Raw genomic sequence first — 16,614 nt, 5'->3', positions numbered from 1 at the left:
TGGAGAAGCCAAGGATCTTTGTGGAGGTCTGCGCTCGTGTCAGAGTCGGGGAGCTGCGGAGAGGGGAGGCCGGTAACGCGACCGAGGTCGCGGTGGAGTCGCTCGTCACGGGACCCAAGCCAGCGAGATATCCTCATTCCCCCGAGCATCAACAACCCCCTCCTGTTTCCCCCCGCGCTGAGATAGTGTGAGAAGGGGGCCCCGTTCCCATCCCATTCCAGGCAGTGCCAGCGAGGCCCGCGGAGTCGGGGCGCCGCCGCCATTTTGGGCTCATCACCAGATGGGTAGGCTCGACGCGGTCTCAGCCCAAGGCCCGTCTGCCCCCTTGTCGATGAGGGTGGCCCCTTCCTTTTTCTTTTGCTTTGAGTATATGTGTTGTCGGCGCCGTCTGTGAAGTAAAACTGTATAAGTGTTGCCATGTGCTCGGTAATCGGTAGTAGATCTGCATTGTGTTTCTTTTGTTGCATTTGCTTTTTGTGCAGAATTGTCGTGTTACTTTTACATTTGCTTTTAGTGCATAATTGTTGTGATTGTATATGTGTGTTTTCCGTTTGCCGCGGAATAAATGTGCTTTATGTTGAACTGTTTTTCCCGTTTCGCTTCGCCTTTTCTTTTATAGAATCTCCATCTTACTTCACGTAAAGGGTTGGTCGTGGGCTAAATACGCCCAATAATTAATCGAACCGTCGAGGTTGACGATAACACCGCTCGGTTATCCCGATAGTACGGAACGGGTCGCTTAAAGTGGCCCGTGTCCGAAGTCGACCTGCGGCGAGGTGCGATCGCCCGGTCTACCCTCCGTGTGGGTACTTAGGAAGGTCGAATTTGGCGAGCAACCCTATCCCACGCGGGGGGCCGATTGGCACGATCGTGGTGAGGCCGAAAGGCCCACCCGTGACTAGTTCCTGGCGTTAGTCCGAGAGGGTCACGACGGGATTGTCCGTCCGGTGGGCGACGTGCCGCGATTCGAGTTACGTGGCCGCTTGCATGCCGGCGGGTGCGAATCCGCAACACTGGTGTCAGGAGTGGGATACAAACTCATCCCCCTCCTCGCGACACTGGTGTTGGAGAACGGGACAACGGGCTCTCCTGTCTCCAGCTAAATTCACGGGAATCGGTCCAGGGGTGAGAGGAGCGACCCCCGATTCCCTCAAAATTACGAGCGATTCAAATTAACCTTTTACGAGAAATAAGATGGCGTCTCAAGGCGAGCGGGAGCCGGGGGTATTAGAAATGGATTTAGAATGTGTAGAATCCATGGTCCAGGATGAAATCCCCGTGCAGGAAATGTTGGTTGTGCATGAACACGAAATCGCCCAACTGAACCCAGAGCCCGAAATAGGTGCGGCGGCGGCCGCGGTGTATGACACCTCCCCTCCCCCTCTCCACCAAAACCCCCCGATCCTTGCCGAATCGGCTCACCCAAGCGCACCCGACATGGCCCAGCTATGCGCCATGCTGGCGGCAATGACAGCGAGGATGGATACAAACACAAATGAAATGAAAAACGAAATAAAAGGCATGAACAAGCAAACGAACGAAGTGAAAACGAAAATGGATGCGAATACACAGCAAATGAACGAAATGGAAACAAACATGAAGGAAGAAATGAAAGAGCTGCGGGGTGAGACGCAGAACATGAGCCGGAGCCTGCAGGCGGGCATGAAGGCCGTTACCAGGGAGTTTAAAATGGCGACTCCACGTGTGGGAGCCAACGAGCTGGGAGGGAGTGCAACGGCTGTCGGGCCCGCGGTGGAGGCGGGTAAGGAAAAAATAATTCGGGGGACGTGTTGGGCGAGGGTCGTGACGGAAAAAGTGACGGTAACCGAGAGGGAAAAACTAATTGGGGTGACGGAGACGTGCACGAGGGAGATAACAAGGGAAGAGATGGAAATAATAGTTGAGACAAGGGAGGTAAAGGGTGAAGAGGTGACTGAGTTGGCAGAGACACGGGAGATGGGAACGATAGAGGGAAGACTACACGATGAAGACGGGGATAGAGACGCACACACACACACACGGAGGTAGTGGAGGACAATGGGGGTGAGCTGGTGGACTGGGTGGAGACCCAGTGCGAGTAGCGGGATGGCCTCCTCCAGGAACGAGGGGAGGGAGTATGCCCCCTTGAGGCAAGTCACGACCAGGTGAGTTCGGTCGTGTCGAGCGAGTTCGAGGGGAGGAGTGCTGTGGACAGGTGCACGGAGAGCTTGGGGGGTATAGAGGCCCCGGAGACCCTCGTGGGGACACGAATCCCCAGTGTGGTTGTCCCGGTGTGTGTGGTGTCGAGGTGTGTGTTCACGAGTGTGGTGAAATGCGTGCTGCAACGCACGCATAGTGCGGGTGCAAGGGCGTGTGTGAGAGCGACCGGGTGGGTGACAAAGACCCCGTGTGCGGAAGCGACCCCGTGTGTGAGTGGTGTGGTGGTAAGTGTGCAGAAGATCGTGCTTCCCAGCACGCCGTGTGTGGATGAGACACCGCGGGCTTGTGCCCCCGCGTGTGTGAGTAGTATGGTTTGTGTGAGGGAAATGGCACGAGTGAGTGGAAGGCCGAGAGGGAGTGGAGCCACGTGTGTGAGGGAGGCGGCATGCGTGAGTGAAACGGCCAGTATGAATGGAGCACCACGTGTGAGTGGTATGGGTAGTGTGAGGGAAATGGCATGCGTGAGTGAGCGGCCGAGTGTGAGAGAGACAGCGTGTGCAAGGTCGCTGTGTGAAAGGGAGATGTCGGTCGGCATGCGGGAGCACGCAGCCGCGTCTCCCGGTGTGAATGTAATGGAGTGGAGTGTGAGCGTCGTAACACGCAGGTGTGCGTGGGTGGAATGGCGACGACGACGGCGACAGAGGGACAAAAGCCGGGTAGCGGCTGTAGCTGTTTCGGGGACCGCGCCGGGTTCACCCAGCAGCGAGCATGAGGTCCATGCTGTGCAACGCACGAGGCCCCCACGTGCTCGCTTGCGAGAGTGAAGTCCCGGTCCGGAAACGAGCGCGGTGAATGTTGCCGATCCCGCGACGGACAAAGTTTAGGCAGGATTACGGATTTGGACCGGACGGGTTCTCCACGCGATCGTGTGTGTGTTAAGCTCCAACGGGCAAAGCACATGTGTTCGCGTGGGGAACCCCTCGAGACGTGGGGCTTGTGTTTTTTTTATGCGCACGGTGACGTCATGGCTGCACGTGGGGTTGGAATCCGGCAGGAGGGGTATCCCTGCCGGATGGTACCGTCCAAGGAGGGACGAGGTACACGTGCAGCTGCATGACGTCACGGGCAGGTGCAAAGTGCGCGAGCTGTGAGTTGCCGCGCTGGTGCTGCGCATGTAAAAAAAAAAAAAAAAAAAAAAAAAAAGCAAGCCTTACTTTCGGTTGCACAGGATTCCCGGGCAAGGGGTGGAAGACCCCCTTGCCAGGGCACAGGATGGAAACTAGTTAGGGGGAAGGGTTAGCTTAGCTAGACCGGCTCCATGGGGCAGGGGTAAGTCCTCATGGGGCCCGTGGAATGGATTAGTTAGAGGGATTGTTAGTCAGATTTAGGTTGGGAAAATGGAGTATGGGATTATTTTGGAGACAGTGACAGAGAGTGAATGTGTAGTGGGGACGTAGCTTAGCTACGTAGTGTTAAAAGGAACATGCTGTAGTTTAAGGGACTACGTGGGAGCACGAGTTAGTTAGGGGATGCAGATAGAAGGATGGCAGAGTTCAGCGGTGAGTGTGTTGAAGAGTTGGTGAGTGAAGTGGAAGCATGTGCTTGGTGAGTGAGTGAGGCCAGCGGGTCTGTGTGAGTGGAGCGAATGGGGAATGCATGGTGCGATGAGTGATTGGGGGGAGGAGTGACTCCCGCCCAAGGGACCCCGGGGTCAGTGTAAAGTAAGTTAGCTGGGTTAGTCAAATTGAAAAATGGAGGTCGTTTTGTTGTTGGTGGGGAAGTAGCCTCGAAACCCGTTTGGAGGGGTGCAGGAGCCCTGTTGACGGGCTGGGAGCGTGGCTGCGAAAAGTGAGTATCGCTGAGTGGGTACCCCGGGCACCAGGCTAGTCGGCTGTGGTAGGCCAAGGGCCCATAGGGGGCCGGGATAGCGTAGTGGGCACGGGTGCGCCTGCTTGGTGCGGGGGCCCGGGGCGCCATTAGCCGCGTGGGCAGTGTTGTGGGCACGGGTGACCCTCGGAAAGGGGTCTGGGAAGCCAGCCTACCACGTGTGCGTTTCAGGGGAGGTGCCATGGGGGGCACTTCCCGGTGTTTAGGGAGCTGGTAGGCTCGGAGGCAGTGTAGTGCCCGGGGGTGCCATAGCTGGAGATTCGGCAGAGGGTCATGCCTGCCAAAGGGAGCCACGCGTCCCAGCCATGAGACCGTGTGAGGGCACGGAGAGAAAATTGGGGGGCGAGGCCCGAAATTGTGAGGACACCAACACAGGCGACGGGAATCTGGGTTGTTAGAACCAATAGTTTAAGCGAGAGGCGCTTGTTGAAAGCCCCGGGGTAGTTTAACAGTTAAATGGCTAGGGTAGAATAGGAAGTGTACCCTCCGCACCATCCATCCCCTCACTCTCGTTGTGGGCCGCTGGACCCACTTTGTGTTATAGATCGCTCAACTCTGGGGAGGCCATCCTGAGGCTTCGTTGGGCCTCGACACAGGACGCTAGCTCTCCCTTGTTCCCCTCCGGCAAGGGAACGTAGGGGTTGGGAGTAGGCTAGGTGACAGGATAGGTTAGCCGAACAAAGACGATAAAGGGGGTTAGGGGACGATTTATAGTGGGGAAGTAAAAATAAAAAAATAAGTTGGGGCTAAATTGGGGTTTGAAAAATTAAGGGAGTGGGTATAGACAATGACAGGCAAAGGCGATAGGTTGGGAGGGAGACCGTAGAGTAGGTCCGAGCCCGCCTTCCGAGTGGCCAGCACCACCGCACTCCCTCCACCAACCTCCACTGAACGGCAAAGGCTGGCCAGCTTCATCTGCTGGCTGCGTTGCTGCAAGGCAAAGGCCGGCCCACTTCATCGGCAGCTGTTGTTTTGCTGCAAGGCCTGTGCCGGCTGGATCGTCTGCAGCTGCTGTGCTGCAAGGCCTGTGCCGGTCGGATTGTCTGCAGCTGCTGTGCTGCAAGGCCTGTGCCGGTCGGATTGTCTGCAGCTGCTGTGCTGCAAGGCCTGTGCCGGTCGGATTGTCTGCAGCTGCTGTGCTTCAAGGCCTGTGCTGGCCAGTTCATCTTTGCCCCCCCCCCCCCTGTTCATTGCCATGTGCGCCAGGATCAGAAAGCAACAGTTTGCAAGCTGCGAGAACTGCCCTGTTGGCAGCTACAACACGGGCCTGCAGTGGCGGCCCGTGCACCGTGTTTGCGTCCATCCATTCATCCATCCATTCGTTGTGTTCATTGCGTGTGCCACTTGAGCTGGCACGGGGAGACTGCGTTTGTGCAGCCCATGCACCGTTGTGGTTCACTGCATTCAGTTAAAAAGGGAAGGCCTTGGACTGTGAGTGAGCAGCCGGCCACGTTCCCTGTCACCTGCATTGTTTGAGCCAGAGACTGCATGCGAGCAGCCTGGCTCCCTGCAAACTGCTTTCTTTTTGCAGAGTTCAGTGATCCTGGGCCATGGTTTAGTGTAAAATTTGTAAGTTAAGGTTAAGATGTACTGTACATATGAGTGCGCCCCCGGCATGTCTGTCTTAGCGCCGGCAATTTTATTTAAGTCGTCCGTGTGAGTGAGTTTGTTTAGGTAGTTACTCAGCCCTCAGGTTATTTATATTGGGGACACGAATACCATGAATGTCGCACTCAGGGATCGGTAGGTAAAATGTACTAGGGGAAAACTACACATGATGGCACACGAAAATTTGACGACTCGGGACGAGTCTGTAAAAAGGGGAGGGAGTAGTGTTGTGGTTGACGAAATTTGCAAACCACCATTCAGGTCCCGTAGGTGAGATATCTCTGTAAGTATATGTGTAGTTAGGCCCAAACCCATTGTTTAGAGGGAATAAATGTCATTCATTCGGGCTGCGACCCTTCAGGATAGCCGTTTTTCTTTTACTATCTTTATTTTGGACCAGCCGCCATTACTACCACCACGACCACCACCAACCACATCTCAACAGCCATCACACAACAACCACCAACCGCAACGCCGCTTCACAACAACAGCCACGACCCTTGCCGTCACATCTCGCTCTCGCAACCATCGCATCACCACCATTCCCGCGCCGCTTGTGGGCACCGATCCTGGACTTGTACAGGGCGCGCACCGAGCAGCGGGTGCAAAAACACCAGCCTTTCCGAGAAATCGGATCAAGAATGATTCACGCCCACTTCTGTTCCGTCCTATCAGCGAGCATTGTGCGATTTGGCCCCGCCTCCAGGCGCGTCGGAGTATAATCGCTCTATGCAGATTCGCGGATCAAGAATGATTCACGCCCACTTTTGCTCTGTCCATTGGGGAGCGTGGCTCCGCCCCCGAGCCGTTCCTGATCCAAAAATCTGCATATGGTTTCTCCTGTCGCACTATAAAGCGCGGAGCGAATCAGGGCAGTTGGACGGAGTTGAGAAGAGTGGAGAGTGTGAGAGTTGGAGAGTTGTGGCGGCGGCGAAGGCAGTCGAGAGAGTGTGTGTCGGGGTCCGGGGAGGCTGGAGAAGCCAAGGATCTTTGTGGAGGTCTGCGCTCGTGTCAGAGTCGGGGAGCTGCGGAGAGGGGAGGCCGGTAACGCGACCGAGGTCGCGGTGGAGTCGCTCGTCGCGGGACCCAAGCCAGCAAGATATCCTCATTCCCCCGAGCATCAACAACCCCCTCCTGTTTCCCCCCGCGCTGAGATAGTGTGAGAAGGGGGCCCCGTTTCCATCCCATTCCAGGCAGTGCCAGCGAGGCCCGCAGAGTCGGGGCGCCGCTGCCATTTTGCGGCTCATCACCAGACGGGTAGGCTCGACGCGGTCTCGGCCCCAGGCCCGTCTGCCCCATTGTCGATGAGGGTGGCCCCTTCCTTTTTCTTTTGCTTTGAGTATATGTGTTGTCGGCGCCGTCTGTGAAGTAAAACTGCATAAGTGTTGCCGTGTGCTCGGTAGTCGGTAGTAGATCTGCATTGTGTTTCTTTTGTTGCATTTGCTTTTTGTGCAGAATTGTCGTGTTACTTTTACATTTGCTTTTTGTGCATAATTGTTGTGATTGTATATGTGTGCTTTCCGTTTGCCGCGGAATAAATGTGCTTTATGTTGAACTGTTTTTCCCGTTTCGCTTCGTCTTTTCTTTTATTGAATCTCCATCTTACTTCACGTAAAGGGTTGGTCGTGGGCTAAATACGCCCAATAATTAATCGAACCGTCGAGGTTGACGATAACACCGCTCGGTTATCCCGATAGTACGGAACGGGCGCTTAAAGTGGCCCGTGTCCGAAGTCGACCTGTGGCGAGGTGCGATCGCCCGGTCTACCCTCCTTGTGGGTACTTAGGTAGGTCGAATTTGGCGAGCAACCCTATCCCACGCGGGGGGCCGATTGGCACGATCGTGGTGAGGCCGAAAGGCCCACCCGTGACTCGTTCCCGGCGTTAGTCCGAGAGGGTCACGACGGGATTGTCCGTCCGTTGGCAACGTGCCGCGATTCGAGTTACGTGGCCGCTTGCATGCCGGCGGGCGCGAATCCGCAACAATATATATATATATATATTTATATATATATACCATATATATCTATATATATATATACTATATATATATATATATACCATATATATATGTATACTATATATATATATACTATATATATGTATACTATATATATATATACTATATACTATATATATATATACACATATATATATATATATATATATATATATATATATACATATATATATATATATATACTATGTATATATATATATCTACTTCTTCTTTCGGCTGCTCCCGTTAGGGGTCGCCACAGCGGATCATCCGTATGATCCGCATCGTGATTTGGCACATGTTTTACGCCGGATGCCCTTCCTGACGCAACCCTGGTCGCCTATTACGACACAGGGATATGGTACACCTATTTTAACCGGGGTATACACCGGCCCAGTATACTGGTACTCATTTCGTCGACCTCGGAAGGATGACAGGCTGAGTCAACCCCCTGGTGTATTAATTCAGTGGCCCAACGGGGCTTGAACTCAGGACCTTTTTGATCCCAAGCCGCTGCCCTAACCACTGCGCCAACACCAGGCTCTGTATATATATATATATATATATATATATATATATATATATATATATATATATATATATATATATATATATATATATATATATATATATATATATATATATATATATATATATATATATGTATATATATGTATATATATATATACATATGTATATATATATATGTATATATATATATGTATATATATATATGTATATATATATATGTATATATATATATGTATATATATATATGTATATATATATATGTATATATATATACATATATATATATACATATATATATATATATGTATATATATATGTATATATATATATATATGTATATATATATATATGTATATATATATATATGTATATATATATATATATATGTATATAAATATATATAAATGTATATATATATATATATATATATATATATATATATATATATATATATATATATGAGTAGGGTAAGAATACTGATTCTGGCTCACTTTTCCCCATGTAAATGAATGGGGGATTTTCAGCGATTTATATTTTTTTCCCTAAAAATAAATCCCTTTTTATCCCAAGGTATATTTATTTGTCTCCCCTTTTAACTTGGAGGTTGAACCTCATTGAATTGAACACCTGGGGGTTGAACAGCTCACTCATTGAACCTATAAAGATTTGTTCATTCTCAAATTCCTTCAATAGTTTAATTTTCTTTGCACAATAATCCCCATCTAAAATATTGACAAACAAAACATTTGAATCTTTATATTTTTTAAGATACCCCTTTTGTGCCATTACGAAATGATAAACTTCTCTTAATGCTCTTGTTTGACCACCTCCTGAGCCACATATCATTTTGAGATTATAGTAAATTGTTTTTTCATTGTTCAATTGATAACCATCAAAGTTTTCAGTCCATTCAAGGATATTCATTTTTTTCTTTACATCCTCTAACTTACTAGTTTTTAAATTAATTCGCTTATTTGTTTTATTTACCTTTGTTTTAGTTATTTTTTCAATAAGACTTATTTGATATTTTTCACATTCATTATGTTTTCCATTTATATACCAAGACTGAGATTTTCTCCACTCTTTAGTTTGATTAATACTTGGTTTAACCATTTATATATTGTGAAAAAACGCAGCGGTAGCCCTTAAAAACCCTAACCCATCTTCCCATCGTTAAAACATAATCTATTTTATACACTCTATCATACAATATCCATATGGAACACAATCTATTCCATTATCTAAAATAAATCTCTTATCATCAAAGGCTCCTAATGCCTTTTTATTTACTTCTTCACTATATATGTTATGTTTATAACTTCTTATTGTATTCATTTTCCTATATTCTTCTTTCTTATTCATCAAACAATTATAATAATTTCTAAAAGTTATTGATTTCTTTATTACATATTTCTTTATTCCCTTTAACCTCTTATCAATCTGTTCACCATACTTATAAGCATATGCCTTTGCTCTCAATCCAATAAACTCACTCATTACTTTTCCACCCAACTCATCCTTAAACTTACCAATAACCTTTTCATTCTTTTTGGAAAATAACTCACTCTTCTTGCTGAAATTACTTGTATCATATACTCCAATATTTTTCTTCATATCTTCATAAACATCATCAGTTTTTATATCTAGGATAAAACTATCAGTATCCATATACAACAATGAAACATTTTCACCATACTCTTTCTTTAAGTCATTATACAAATAATCATACATCAATATCTTTGATAAATCAAGAACTGCTGTTCCAATATAAATTGGTTTATCCATTACAATACTTTCCTTTTTCATATGAATTGCAGAAAAGTTCTCTGAAAAAACCTCTTCTCTCTCAAAACTTGGTTTATTTATCAATCTCGAAGCTTCTTTCCAAGATGTTGCGAATCTAATGTTTTGCCTGTTTCTAACATTTTCCATAGTCTTTCCAAATACAGCATTATTCATTAATTTATAAAAGTCCCCTTCAAATTTTACTTTTGTATTTGCTCTCATATCTGTATTGAATTGAATATACTTTTTCACCCAAGGACTTTGTTTAAATTTTAAAACTCTATGAATTTTAGCTACTCTCAATCCTTCTCTCAAAAACTGTTTTAAGCTTCTCTGATGCAAAACATATCCCTTTTTATCATAGAATGTTGTTAATAACTTTTCTGTTGATTTACCTTTAATATTAAAACTTTTATGATAATCACTTAACCATTCTTTCTTTGGAGTTTCTTTCTCACATGCAAAAGGAAGATCTTTATGCTTATTATGAAGATCACTCGGGTACCTCAAATCAACTTCAAAATAATAACCTTCTTCTTCGTCATTCAATTCCTCTTGAGAAGAAATAACAATATTCATCAAAGCCTTTTCATAATTCTTTTCTTCCACCCACTCTAATTTACCATAAGGTAGAGATTGAGACATTGCCCATCCATACAAATTATTAGCATCAAAATACATCAAATAATTACTATCTTTTTCACTATCATAATTTGGGAGATATTTATTATTTGCTTTAGCATATCTTTTTGAACATACTTGTGATATTCCACCTCTCTTGGACTTCTCAATCATCAAAAGCATATCCACATCACTGATTAAATCTATATCTTGTTTTGTCATTTTCAACATTGCACTCCAAGCTAAACCAGGAGCTGTGAAATAGTGGGCAGGATCTAATCCATAACAATTTTTATTATGACAGAGTGATCTAAAAGCTTCAAACACATCAGCTAACAATAAAACATCTGTTTTTAGATATAAATCGTGATATTCTCCAAGGTTCTTTATCTTAAATATTTTCCATATTTCTTGTGCGTGTTTATATTCCTTATCACTTATCTCTTCTTCATAAAGGTTATTATAGAAACTTTCTTTTGAAGGAAGTTGTGTTTCTTTAAATCTCATAAATGAATCCATATAATCATAAGGATAAATTCCCTTACTTGTAAGAATTTTCTCTTTACTTTGAATTTCATTCCTTGTTTGAATTTCCTCTCTCGTAAGAATTCCTTCTTTAATCAGAATTTCATCTTTAATCTGAATTTCCTCTTTAGTGAGAATTTCCTCTTTTGGAAAGAATGAATTAAGATTTGGAAAAGAGTCTGTGGAGCTTAGATTTGATGCGAGGTAGGCTAGTGGTGTTCCCATAAACTTGTAAGAATCTAAAAACCTAATACGAGTTAAAGGTTTTGTGAATATCATTTTTGAAAATGAAATATACTTTTGACTTGTGTTTGTTATAGCAGAAATATTCCCTGGTGTTTTTGAAAGTTCATTTATAAATAGATGTGTATCATAGTTGGCGCTGTTGTGAAGAAAGACTGGAATAAAAGAAGGTAATTTATAATTAAGATTACAACAGGAATGAGCGGGACCTCTATATTTACCAGTAAGATGACAATGGTCTCTAACTTTAGACTCCTTAATTTTCCCCTCACAAATATGACAGATATTGTTCATTCTAAATTCTAATTTTTCTTCTTTGGTTAATTTCATCGGTTCATTTGTTTCTTTCATTAATTTAGTGAGTCTTATACAATCCTTTTCTAATCGTTTTACAAACTCTTGTGAAGCATTTTTTCCACGATAATGTTCAAGTTTGTTATACTTTTCTCCAACAGATGATTTGATATAATAACAAAAACCACAAGGAATATGTTTTTGATATTTATTTGTATATGGTTCTTTTGGATTAGGAGAAGCAGTATTTATCTTTTTAAGGATACATTCAAAATCAGCGTATATCACAAATGGGTGCATGATAGATTTATTATAATCTTCAAAATAAATCTTTTCACCAGGTTTAGGCATTGTAATTACAGCTGATTTATGATTACTACAATATTTTGAATGTTGTTCTAATCGTTCTTTTGTATGAAATGAATTAAGACATCGCTTACAAGGATATATTTTGTTTGCTGTTCTGAATACCTGAGAAGAGATTAATCTTGATAAATTATTGATGTATGTGTAATGTGAATTCTTTCCAACACTAAAATATAAAAGGTCAATGTGTGTTTCTTCATTTTTATAGTTGTTTGAAATTTTTAATATTTGAATTTTGTTTGTATCCGTTAATCCATATACATTAATAGAAAGATTATTCTTTTTCTCAAATTTAGGAATATCTGTTAATGGCATTGGGAATTTAAAATCTTTAATGTCCAAGGTATTCTCATATTTCATATATTGTTTTACTCTTTCTGAATTACATTTTGGTGGATGTAAGTGAGCAAGAACAGACCAGAGAAAACATTTATTATCATTGTTCTTAATATTAACAACTGCCTTCTTTAGTTTTATTTCTTTTGGTAATTCAATATAAGAAGAAGCTTTAAGAGGGTTTGATTTTAGAATGTGTATATCTAAAAAGATGATTTTTTTAATATTGAATCCACTTCCTACCACTGTATTATCAACATCCTCCTCTTGTCTTGATAGTTCTTCATAAACCCCACTATTCAAAAAATCTTGAAATGATGTTATAAAATGAAGATCTGTTCTCATATAAGGAGTTTGTTCTTCATCTTGTCTTTTCATATTCATTTTCACTCCCATATAAAACTTTAAAGTTTTTATTTCTTTTAATGTCTTTTTAATAAATTTTTCAACATCGGGTTTCACTATTTCAATTGATTCAGCTATTGATGATGGACTGGGTTCTCCAAATTGAAAAATCCTTATTTTTATATGCCCTTTAAATGCCTCATCAGTGTTTTTAATATAATAGTCTCCCTTTACTTTAAACTCATTTTTCTTGTGTTTTTGTGATTGAAGATGTTGATTATAACTACTCTTCAAAACATCCTTTGAACAGATATCACAATGTTTTCTTTCCAACTCAAGAGGAGATATTTGATGAAATAGATTAAATGTGTGTTTGTTGGTTCGGAGGTGTTTTCTATAATGTTTATATTCGTGATTACAAACATCGCAGTACGTTGTATTCACCATATTTATAGAATAAAACTTTGCTTAAACTAAAATTTTCTTGATGAAAATTTCGTTTAATTTATAGGTGAATCTGTGCTTAAAAACATTTTATCCTCCAACTTTTTCACTTAATAAATACAATGTTTCAAGACACAAAAGACAAGTTTCAATCAATCTCTTCATCTGTTAAAGATACTGAGAAATATGTCAAGGATGTAAAATTGAACAAAGATAAATATAACAACTATTGGATAAAAACTATTATGGTAAATAATATGAGTTCTTCAATTTCCTTCAGTGGAAGGGCTTTTAGTATACCTGGTAGAACATCAATTAAAGTATCTCTAACAAAAGTTTCTCCTCTCCTTCTAGTAATATATTCAAAACTAGAAAAAGCAATGAAACAAGAAAAAGTATCAAAGAACAAAAACCTTATGGATGAAGCTTTAGAAAGAAAAGATAAGACCATCTGTAATATGCAAGGAGAAATTTGTATTTTTTTTTTTCAACAACCCTAAAGATGTAAATCTTGATGAAATAAAGGATGTTAATATATCAGGTGAAATGACATTTCGTTCAATAGTAGTTAACGATAATTTTAAAATTACCTTTAATATAAAAAATGTTGTCGTTGAATCTGATAATGAAAAAAAGTATATCGATATCGATGGTAATATACAACTGAAAGTATAGATGAATTTCAGTTTAAGTAAAGTTTTACTTTATAAATATGCTAGACTTTCCTGATTCTCCATATGACAAATTTGAGAATTGTCCTGCGTGTGAAAGACAGGGATTAAACACAGAGTCAAAAGCCTATAAACAATGTATATTCTGTGATTATCTTCTAATTAATGATAATAAAAAATATAAAAAGGAAAATAATTCTTTTAGATTTACACCAAAAATGAATTACTTTACAAGATTGATTAGAGAAATGAATGTAAAGTATGAGGATGATAACACACCTTTCCTTACAAGGGAAGAAACTGAACGTATAAGAGAAATGTTCAAAGGATTGTTGTTGTATATTATTCATGGATGTAATTTTCAGGGAAATATCAACACAAGATATTGTATAAATAAAATAATGGATTATCTTGAAATTAAACCTGAACTTAGGATAAAATATAGAGTTTCTAAAAAAGCCAATAATAAATTAAATAACCTGTTTTTCAAATATATAAATGAATGATTTTTTACCTATTTGGGAAAATAAGATAAAATTTAACAACCATAAAAATCTCCCAAATTCATTAAGATGTCTCATAGTTGGTTCAAGTGGATGTGGAAAAACCTGCTTACTTTTAAAAATGCTCCTCACTCCCAACTTTTTAGATTATGATAATTTAATAATTTTCACAAAGTCGAGTTTTCAACCAGAGTATCAACTACTCTCACAAGGTTTTAATGCTGGTCTTCAAAAAGAAGATATAATAGGTTTATTTAAACGTCAAAAAAACCTAAATGATTATAACATTGAAGATATAATTCAACTATTTTGTGATACACAGAGATGTAAAAAGAAATCAAATCTTATAACTTGTATTCTTAGTGATAATACGGATGATATACCGTCTCCCCAAGATTTGGATAAATCAAAAAAGAACCTCGTTATCTTTGATGATTGTGTTAATGAGAGAAACCAAACGGTAATGGACAGCTACTACACAAGAGGGAGACATTCTTCTTGTAATTGTATTTATCTTAGTCAATCGTACTTTCAACTTCCTCGTCGTTCCATCAGAAACAATGCTAATACTTTTATTTTATTCAAGTTAAATTCAATAGATATCAATAATTTTTGGAGAGATAATTGTTCTACATTATGTAGTAAAAAGAAATTTGAGGATTATATGAAGCACACGACTGAAAAATATAAATATATTGTTGTGAAACAAGATGAGATATTAAGGGATATATTTTTTGTTTTATAAACAATTACATATATAAATGACAACTATTATTATAAATCTTGTGGGTAAATCTGCTTCTGGAAAAAACTTTCATAAATCAAGGTTCTTGTGTAGTACAAATGAGAATATTGTAAATTTACTTAAAAAACACCCCGTGATACGCATTGTATCAACAACAACTAGAGCAATAAGACCTGGAGAAGTAAAAGGTGAAGATTATCACTATATTTCAGTGGAGGAACATATGCGATTGAGGAATGAAGGACAAATATTTGAGGAGGTTTCTCTTGGTACAACAAAATATTCACATTGTAAGAGTGAGTTAAAGAAACTAAAATCTGGTGGTGTTGGGATATTAGAAACTAATCCAGAAGGAACGAGACAAATTATTAAATATCTGAGCGGAGTGAAGATTTTATCATTCGGTTTTGATGTTGATGAAGAAACTCAACACAAACGTATGAAAAGCAGAGATGCAAGGATTAGTGAAGAAGAAATTACAACTCGCATTAATGTTAATAAAGAATTTGATGAAATATTTAAAGAAAAGGATTTATTTGAACACATCTACTTGAATGATGAAGAAAAGGAAAATTTCCCTGTTGATCTTTACAATTCATTAAATGATATTTTACAATAAATAAATGGATACAAAAGAAAGAGCAAGAAGATTTAAGGAACATCAAGAGTTGGTTTCAAAAGTTGTAAAACAACAGGAAGACATAAAGAAGAAACGCAGACAGAAACTAACGGGCGAAGAAGCATTTGAAAAAAACAAGAGAAATTTTTTAAACCACTTTTAAAAACTTCCCAAGAAAAAATGAAAGATGTTTCCACAGTTCCCACAGTAGAATATACTCCTAGAAAGCTTCAAATGTTAAAAGATTTCAGTCAAATGACGGAGGAAGAATTAGAGCATTTAGGAGAATTAGAATATGATGATGAAGGTTTATTTCAACAACTGGAAGAGATTAATCAACCCCTGATTATATTGTGAATGCTGTTCAAAACAATGAATATTCAGCGGATTCAAAAACCAAAGCAGGACTCATTCCAACAGAACAACCAGCAATATTTCATCTTGTTCAAGAAAAGGTATTGATATTTAATGATGAATTAAGGTTCTTAAGTTCTGCTCAACCCCCTGTTAAACTAACTCCGAGATTAATGTTTCTTCTCACAAAAGATGGAAGACAAGGTTCAACTGTGAGGGATGAATCAAAGTATATTGATAAACCATTGGATATGGAAAATAATGATGATAGAGTATATATTGATTTGCTGAACACTCTAAATTATAAGGTTATTCTTTCTGGTAAAAGTAGGAAGAATGAGAAGGAGAAACACATTATTCAGGCTTTAAGTATCCTTGGTTCAGGTATTAGTTTTCTTCCAAATGACCCATCGCAATTAGTTAATAGACTGTTATTGTTGTTCGGCAGTAAGAAGGCTGGAAATAACAATTGTTTTAATGAAGCATCAGCCATTTTAGACCAGTTGATGAACATGAAAATAATTAATAAATCTCAATATAAAGACATTTTAACTCATATTAAATAAGATGAGAAGCACAATCCTGAGTTTTAATTTCACA

Source organism: Eptatretus burgeri, unplaced genomic scaffold (assembly GCF_056783735.1).
Source record: "Eptatretus burgeri isolate ZD-2024b unplaced genomic scaffold, Ebu_testis_v1 Ebu_testis_scaffold_46, whole genome shotgun sequence".
NCBI classification, from domain to species: domain Eukaryota; kingdom Metazoa; phylum Chordata; class Myxini; order Myxiniformes; family Myxinidae; genus Eptatretus; species Eptatretus burgeri.
The sequence above is the reverse complement of the archived record's forward strand: the minus strand, read 5'-3'. Positions refer to the sequence as shown.